The sequence below is a fragment of the Crocuta crocuta genome, unplaced genomic scaffold (genome assembly GCF_008692635.1).
Source record: "Crocuta crocuta isolate KB4526 unplaced genomic scaffold, BGI_CrCroc_1.0 scaffold127, whole genome shotgun sequence".
Taxonomy (NCBI): Eukaryota; Metazoa; Chordata; class Mammalia; order Carnivora; family Hyaenidae; genus Crocuta; species Crocuta crocuta.
Window position 1 is genome coordinate 809,776 of NW_027532008.1, and position 7,266 is coordinate 817,041.

A 7,266-nucleotide genomic window follows, 5' to 3' on the forward strand; every position below is an offset into this window, starting at 1 on the left:
AGGGGCCTGGGTGATGGGGGGGGGGGGGGGTCAGAGGTGAGCAGAGACCTCCCTGGGCCTCGGAGGCTGCGCGAGGGATTCAGGACTCCATCCTAAGTGTCATGGGAAGTCACCCACATGCATTGGGGTTGTGTTGTTAAACTTCCACCCAGCTGCCTTGTGCTGAGAAGGGGTGGGGCGGAGAGGCGCGGCTGAGCCACCGTCAGTGGGGACGGTGCCCAGTGCGGCAGGGCCCTGGGGGCGCGGAGCAGGGCGGGGACGGCTCTGCCCGGAGTCTCCCGGTCACCTGGCTGCTCTGGGGGCAGTGACAGGGGCCGGGGCCGGGCAAGATGGTGGAGGGGCCAGGGTGGGAGGCTGCAGAGCCGAGAAGGTCCCAGACCTGGGAGTCAGTGAACAGGACCTGAGGAGTATTCTCTCCTTAAATATTAGCCGTTTTCAGTTCTTAAAACGTCACGCTATTTCACCCCACGTTTCCTTCCTTTATGGGAGACTTTTCTAACAAAATAGAAATTTAGACGAAGGTTAAAGAATGAAAATAGTTCTTGCAGTGTTATTTATAATAGTAATAAATGAAATCATTTAGATTACATAAATAGGAGATTAGTTAGATAAACGATGGCACATTAGTCAAATGGACTATATGAGGCAGAAGCCCGGTCAGACCGGAGTGCCGGGTGGGGACCCCGATCTGCGCGCCAGCGTGAGGAGGGCGTGGCCGGGGTTCGCCGGGACCCGGGTGTCCTTCCGGCGCCGCCCCCTCCCAGGATGCCCCGCGTGCCTGTCACCTGCGAGGCAGGTGCCCGTGAGACCTGCTTTGGCCAAGAAGCGAGGATAGAGGTGGAGCGAGAACCTTCCAGAGGGAGCACGGAAGGCTCAGAGCCAGTTCTGTCCGTTCCTCCCGGTCACCGTGACCGAGAAGCNCTCGGGGCCTGGAATGAGAAGAGCTCATGCCGAGGGCCAAGCGCTGTGCTGAGCACCTGGCGTGCATTAATCCACTTAATTACTCCAACAATCCTGCGGTGGAGACGCTGTCCCCCATTTTACAGATGCAGATTCTGTAGCTCAGAGAGGTTTAGAAATTTGTCCAAGGTCACACAGCTGCGAAGTGGTGGAGCTGGACCTTGAACCCGGGTGGCCTGCTCCCCAGTCCCTGCTCTTGCTCTACTGAGCGTCAGATCTTTGTATGCCCAGGCCTGTTCCGGGGGATTCGTGCCCAAGGACAGCCCGGGGGCATTTCCCTGACCGCTGAGTGAGGATGCTGATAACACCCGCGGTGACGCCAGGTACCGCGTCGCGGGCTCGCCCTGCGGCGCACACGTGACGCACGTGAGGGCGCGGAGCCCGCACACCGTCCCGCACACCAGAGATGGCGGCAGTCCCCACGGCACCGAGGAGGAGCCGGGACACTGAGCCCCTGGGCGCCCAGAGCGTCCCCCCACGTGCTACCCACACATGTCACGTGAGCCCAGGAATCCGGGTCCCGCTGAGACGGCCTCATCCGGTCCTCACAGTGACCCCCTGTGGTCGGTACTGCTGCGCCCACTTCACAGGGGGGAAAACCGGTGAGGCGCATGGAGGTTAAGCCACTTGCCGAGTCACACGGCGACTCAGTGCCAGAGGCTGTGTCTGCACCCGGGCCGTGGGGTCCCAGGCGGTCTCTGCTCCCCATGCTGGTGGGGAGAGGCCCGGGCTGGGGGGCGCCCTCCAGCCGCGGGAGAAGCTGCTCACGGGGGCCGAAGAGATCAGCAGCCCTGACACGGCGTGAGAGTTCTGGTGACAGAATCCTCCACTGGGAGTGTCAGTGTTGCCACATCGAAGTCCGGCCTCTACCCCGTAAGATGAGTGCTTTTACATCTTCAATGCACACATGACATGACTGAGCTCAGAGAGGTTAAGTAACTTTCCCAACATCCCACAGACTGGAAACCAGGGTCAGCCAAAGCCAGGGGCCCAACCGGTGGGCCACTCTACTCCCTTCCACCATGCCTGGGGACTGAACCTCCACTGTTGGGCTTTGGAGTCAAAATATAAAATCACAGGACAGCACTGCTTGAGACGGGGGAGGGCTAAGCAGAGGAGCCTCAGAAGAGGTCAGGATTCAGGTCTGTCTTCCCATCATCTAAGTATCGATCACCTACATACTCAGGGCTGAAAGGGGTTCAAGGTCACCTCCAACCGGGGGTCTCATCTAAAGCTCCCCATTTGAGTCATCTGCTTTAGAACAAGCCTGATGCCTCACCCAGCCATTGTACGGATGGGGAAACCAAGGCTGGGGAGCCAAAAAAGGAAGTGTCAGCACCAGGACCAAACCCAGGCATGTCCAGGGTCCACCCCGCGCTGCCCCTGCATCTCCCAGCTCCTGGGACATCCTCCCATCGTGGCCCCGACCGCTCCTGAGGAGGCCCTGGAGACAGGACGCTCCCTGCCCTTTGTGCTCCCCTCACCCTCGGCATGGTACCTCGCAAGGGACCAAGAGTTGTCAGTGTTTGCTGAACCCCAGAGTGGGGACAGGGACGCCCTCCCTGGGCAGGCTCGGTTCCCCACCCCACATGCCTTTGCACACGTTGTCCGGGATGCATGCTTCTGCCTCACTTCCTTCACTTCTCCACTGATGTCACCTGCTTCCCTGGTGGGGGTGACCTTGAACCCCTTTCAGCCCTGAGTATGTAAGTGATCGATACTTAGATGATAGGAAGATAGAAAGACCCGAATCCTGACCTCTTTTGAGGCTCCTCTGCTTAGCCCACCCCCGTCTCAAGCAGTGCTGTCCTGTGATTTTATATTTTGACTCCAAAGCCCAACAGTGGAGGTTCAGTCCCCAGGCATGGTGGAAGGGAGTAGTGTGACCCACTGGAGAGCATCTAGAGAGATGTCACTCTTTTCCCACACTCCCTTGTCACCTCCTCACGGTGCCCATCACCACCTGGCACTGTCCTGTGTCCCTCCCCCATGTGCCCATCACCACCTGGCATTGTCCCCTGTGTCTCTCCCCCAGGTGCCCATCANTCCCAGACCCTACACTGCCCAGGACACTGAGTCACAGCACCAACGAGAAGGTGGTACACACGGGTGGCCCCTGCCTGGAGCCCGCACCTCCTTCCGTCACTCACAGAGCCCTGGGCTTGTTCTGCAGCCACAGACTCAGCCCTGGGGGCCTCCCCGGCCCAGGGTGCAGCCAAGCCTGGCACACCCCCTCCTTCTCCAGATATGGTTTCAGGAGGGAGTGTGTGACCCAGATCTGGTCACTGAGGTGTGAGGAAAGTCTGCTGGTGCAGGGAGTGCTCCTGGGAATTATTGTTTCTGCCTCACTCAACTCCCCTCTTCTAGACTTGAATGCTGTTGTGTGAGACGATGTTCAGAGCTGTGGCAGCCATATTGCAACCCTGAGGCAAGAAGCTAAGAAAAAAGGCCAACACAGCGGAGGATGTTAAATAGGAAAGAAAAGATCCTGGCTTGTTGGCATCACTGCACATCTGACCGATCCTGGCAATGTCTCCTTCCAGAATCTTTTTACGCAGGATCATTACATGTCTGTTATGTGAAACATTGTTGTTGGATCATTTGTTACTTGATACCCAACATTTCCTCTCTGAGGGAGGCATCTGCTAAGTGCCCAGCTCATGACTCTCACCACCGTCCGCACACACTCACAGTCACAGCTATTTGTCTATACCTCTGTCTCTGATTTCAGACCCAAGGATGATGACCAAAGAAGAGGGAGAAAGTGTCTGTGTCTTTGCTGACATCTCTGACCTTCTGACCAACCCCAGGACTTCTCCAGACATCTGCTCCCTGGAGATCACTTCGTATCTCAATGGCTTGAGCCACTGTTGTTGAGCTTTTTATTACTTGTGCCTCAAAATATCCAAACCGATGGCAGCACCCCACTATGCGCCAAGCACCCGGCTATTTCTCTATTACTTCAAACCCCTTACCAGTTCTTGAGCTCGTACAACATAAGACTTGTGTCTTTCTGACTCTGTACCTCTCCTGCTCTCCTGGGCTGGGCACACGGCCAGCCCAGTTCCACAGGGTGAGTACCAAGAAAACAAGGAGCAAATGCACAAATGGATGAAAGAACAAACGAATGGATGAGCAACAAGGATGTGAAAGTGCTTTGCAAACTGTAAAGAGCTGGGCCCCAGTGCAGGATTCAGATCTGAAAGGTGGGTGGCGATGGGGAACGGAAGAGGGGAAGGGTGGAGAGTGGGGGTTAATGGAAAAGCGGCNCCCCCGCCTCTCCATCCTGCCGCACGGCACATGGACTCTGGGTCTGTAAACCCCCTGCCCACCCGGTGCGCTGTCATCCCTGGGCTGCGGGGGCCGCTGACAGCAAGTGCCTCTGTCCCTAGAGGCGGGCTTTGTGCTCTGTCGTTTCCCCCTAAACACTGTCCTGAGGAACCAAATGGTTGTCACTATCCCAGCCACACTCCTCTGCTGCGCTGTTCCGTAGGAGACAGAGGACCGGGCACCAGAAGGGGGGGGGGTGTGGAATGAGGAAAAAACAGGGTGAACGGGCTTGAAAATCTCAGCGTCAGGTTTTGTAGTGATTAAAGAATCATCCCCAATGAATTTTGCCATCAAAGTAAGCAGAGTGAGAGATCCGTCTCCCCCAAAATGTTTTACTTTGACAGTTGGCTTCAAGGGGCTTAGCAGAATTCGTTTTGTGAGCAGATAAGATCAAAGAATGATATAAAACACAGGCCGCCGTGAGAACTCCGTTAGCCACTTGACGTAATTGTGTTTCTTCCCGAATTGGACTTTTGGCAAAACTGAGAGTCATTTTCTTCCCTGACGTGTGGTATTTGCGGAGTCTGGAAAGGGTCCTCGGGGCGGCAGTCGGCAGGCACGCAGAGGCCTCCCCCCTCTCCGCTCCTGTCCTCAGTCACCCAGGGAGACCAGCAGAGGAGAGCACCTAACAGTAACAGGCCGGGGACTGACCTGTGTTTCCAGCCAGAGCCTCCCCAGGGTCTGCAGCCCAAGCCCCTGCCATCCCTGTGCCAGAGGGTGTCTTCGGAGTTGGACACCGACCCTTTGTCACCATCTGTCTGCCTGACCCACAGCCCTCCGTACGCTTTCAGCATCACCCTGGCAGCCGGGTGTTCCGAGGGGGGCCCGAGCCCTGCCCCCACCCCGCATCTCCCCACTGTGACATCGCCAGGCCCATTAAACGGGCAATTTACTGGCCTGACACATAGATTTCTATGAGCTGCACCAAGATCAATTTTAATGCCTCCTCTGACTAAGATTATGCCCTTGAACGGCTCCTTCCCCTTAGAGAGATCTGAGCACTCACCCCTTGTCAATTACTGCCTGATCGCCTCCCACCAGCCGGATCATCTCCTTGCCAACATGCAGGTACTATATATTCATTCATTCATTCCTCAATTATCATGAGACAGACCCGATGAATAAAATAAAACTACCTTTGCCCTTTAGAGGTTTGTAACCTGTTTCTTACTTGAAGGCAGCTGGCCTAAAGGTCAGGATGGAGGAACTGGGGTGGACCTCAGGAATGCTGGGGGTAGGGACAGCATGGTGCAGTGGTCACAGGCACAGGCTGTAGGTGACAGACCTGGGATTGATCCCCTGCTCTGTGGTTCACCAGCTGTGTGTCCTCAAGCAAACAACCTCACCTCTCTGAGCTTCAGGCTCCTCGTCTGAGCAGTGGTGGTAAAAGAGCCCACCGCACAGGGCTGCGTCGGGGAAGCTGAAGCCCGGCACCGGAAGGGTTTCATTCAGAGCTGGGCACACAGTGAGCGCCCCCTTCAGAGCAGCCTCTGTTCTCTGGGACAGGCTTTGGATAAAGAACCAGGCTGGCCTGAGTAAAATGCCGTCCCTACTGCTCACTGCCTCACTTACCCTCCCTGAGCCTCAGTTTCCTCCTCAGTGAAATGAGGAAAACAGAGCCTAACCCTTGAGATGAGATGGAGGAGGAACTGGCGATGGAGGGGGTGAATGGGACCTTGAAGTGTCCCCCACCCACGTGGTATCTGCTGGTTCCTCCCCGCTGCAAGTCTATGAAGGGCAGGGGAGACAGGCAGAGTTCAAGTCCTGGTCACGGCCCCAGCCCGGCACTTGATGCCTCGGTTCCTGCGAAGCGTGGCCCAAGCTCTGGGGACCCCGGTAGTGATGGGGAGCTCACCACCCCCTGCACACACGGGATGGGGAAGCCCAAAGCTGATGGGAGAGGACGAGGCAGGGAGCCCAGGCCGCTGCAGCTCCAGGCACTGGATCCCAGGGCAGCCCAGGGCCGCCTCCTGACAGGTGCCCTCAGCCCTGCTGGGAGGGGGGTATTCCCGGAACCTCCAGCTGCCACGGGAGATGGGGAATCTGTGTTACTGAATAAAAAACAGCAAAAAAAAAATTTTTTTAAACAAATGATTTTATTTATCAATTTCTCTTTGAACCATCTTTTTAAAAAATCTATAAACACAGTTGCCCTTTAATTTCTGATTCCAGGGGTGGTCCTGTTGCTACGTGAGGCTTTCAGACAGCCGGGAGAGCCGTGACTTCAGCCGCTCATCAGTCGTGTCTGGGTAACACCGTGTGGTGAGAAGGCACCTGCTCTGGGATCCCCTTCCGTCTTGCTGTGCGGCCCTGGGAAATCAAGCTCCTTCTCTGGGCCTTTAAAAGCTATGATCAGCGTCTCACCAGTTCGTGGGTTCCAGCCCCACGTGGGGTTCTGTGCTGACAGCTCGGAGCCTGGAGCCTGCTTCAGATTCCGTGTCTCCCTCTCTCTCTGCCCCTCCCCCGCTCACACTCTGTCTCTCTCAAAAATAAACAAACATTTTTTTAAAAAGACGTGATGAGTGGACAGCATGTAATTGTGTTGGGAGCAGTAATGGAGGGGTGCTGTGAAGGGAGGGGTGCTGCGAAGAGAGGGGTGCTGTGTAGGGAGGGGTGCTGCGAAGGGAGGAATGCTGGGAAGGGAGGGGTGCTGCATAGGGAGAGGTGCTGCATAGGGAGAGGTGCTACGAAGGGAGGGGTGCTGCGAAGGGAGGGGTGCTGTGAACGGAGGGGTGCTGCGTAGTGAGGGGTGCTGCATAGGGAGGGGTGCTGCATAGGGAGAGGTGCTGTGAAGGGAGGGGTGCTGCGTAGGGAGGGGTGCTGCAAAGGGAGGGGTGCTGTGAACGGAGGCGTGCTGCGTAGTGAGGGGTGCTGCATAGGGAGGGGTGCTGCATAGGGAGAGGTGCTGTGAAGGGAGGGGTGCTGCATAGGGAGGGGTGCTGCGAAGGGAGGGGTGCTGTGAACGGAGGGGTGCTG

At 56.7% G+C, this 7,266-nt stretch overlaps 1 long non-coding RNA gene across 1 annotated transcript; it reads left to right on the plus strand.

The window, feature by feature from the left end:
- The first annotated feature begins 5,177 nt into the window (after window positions 1-5,177).
- LOC144241336 (uncharacterized) lies at window positions 5,178-6,804 on the plus strand. Its single transcript, XR_013338039.1, has 2 exons — window positions 5,178-5,358; window positions 6,463-6,804. It is a non-coding gene; the product is annotated as an uncharacterized LOC144241336 (long non-coding RNA).
- Window positions 6,805-7,266: the final 462 nt, after the last annotated feature.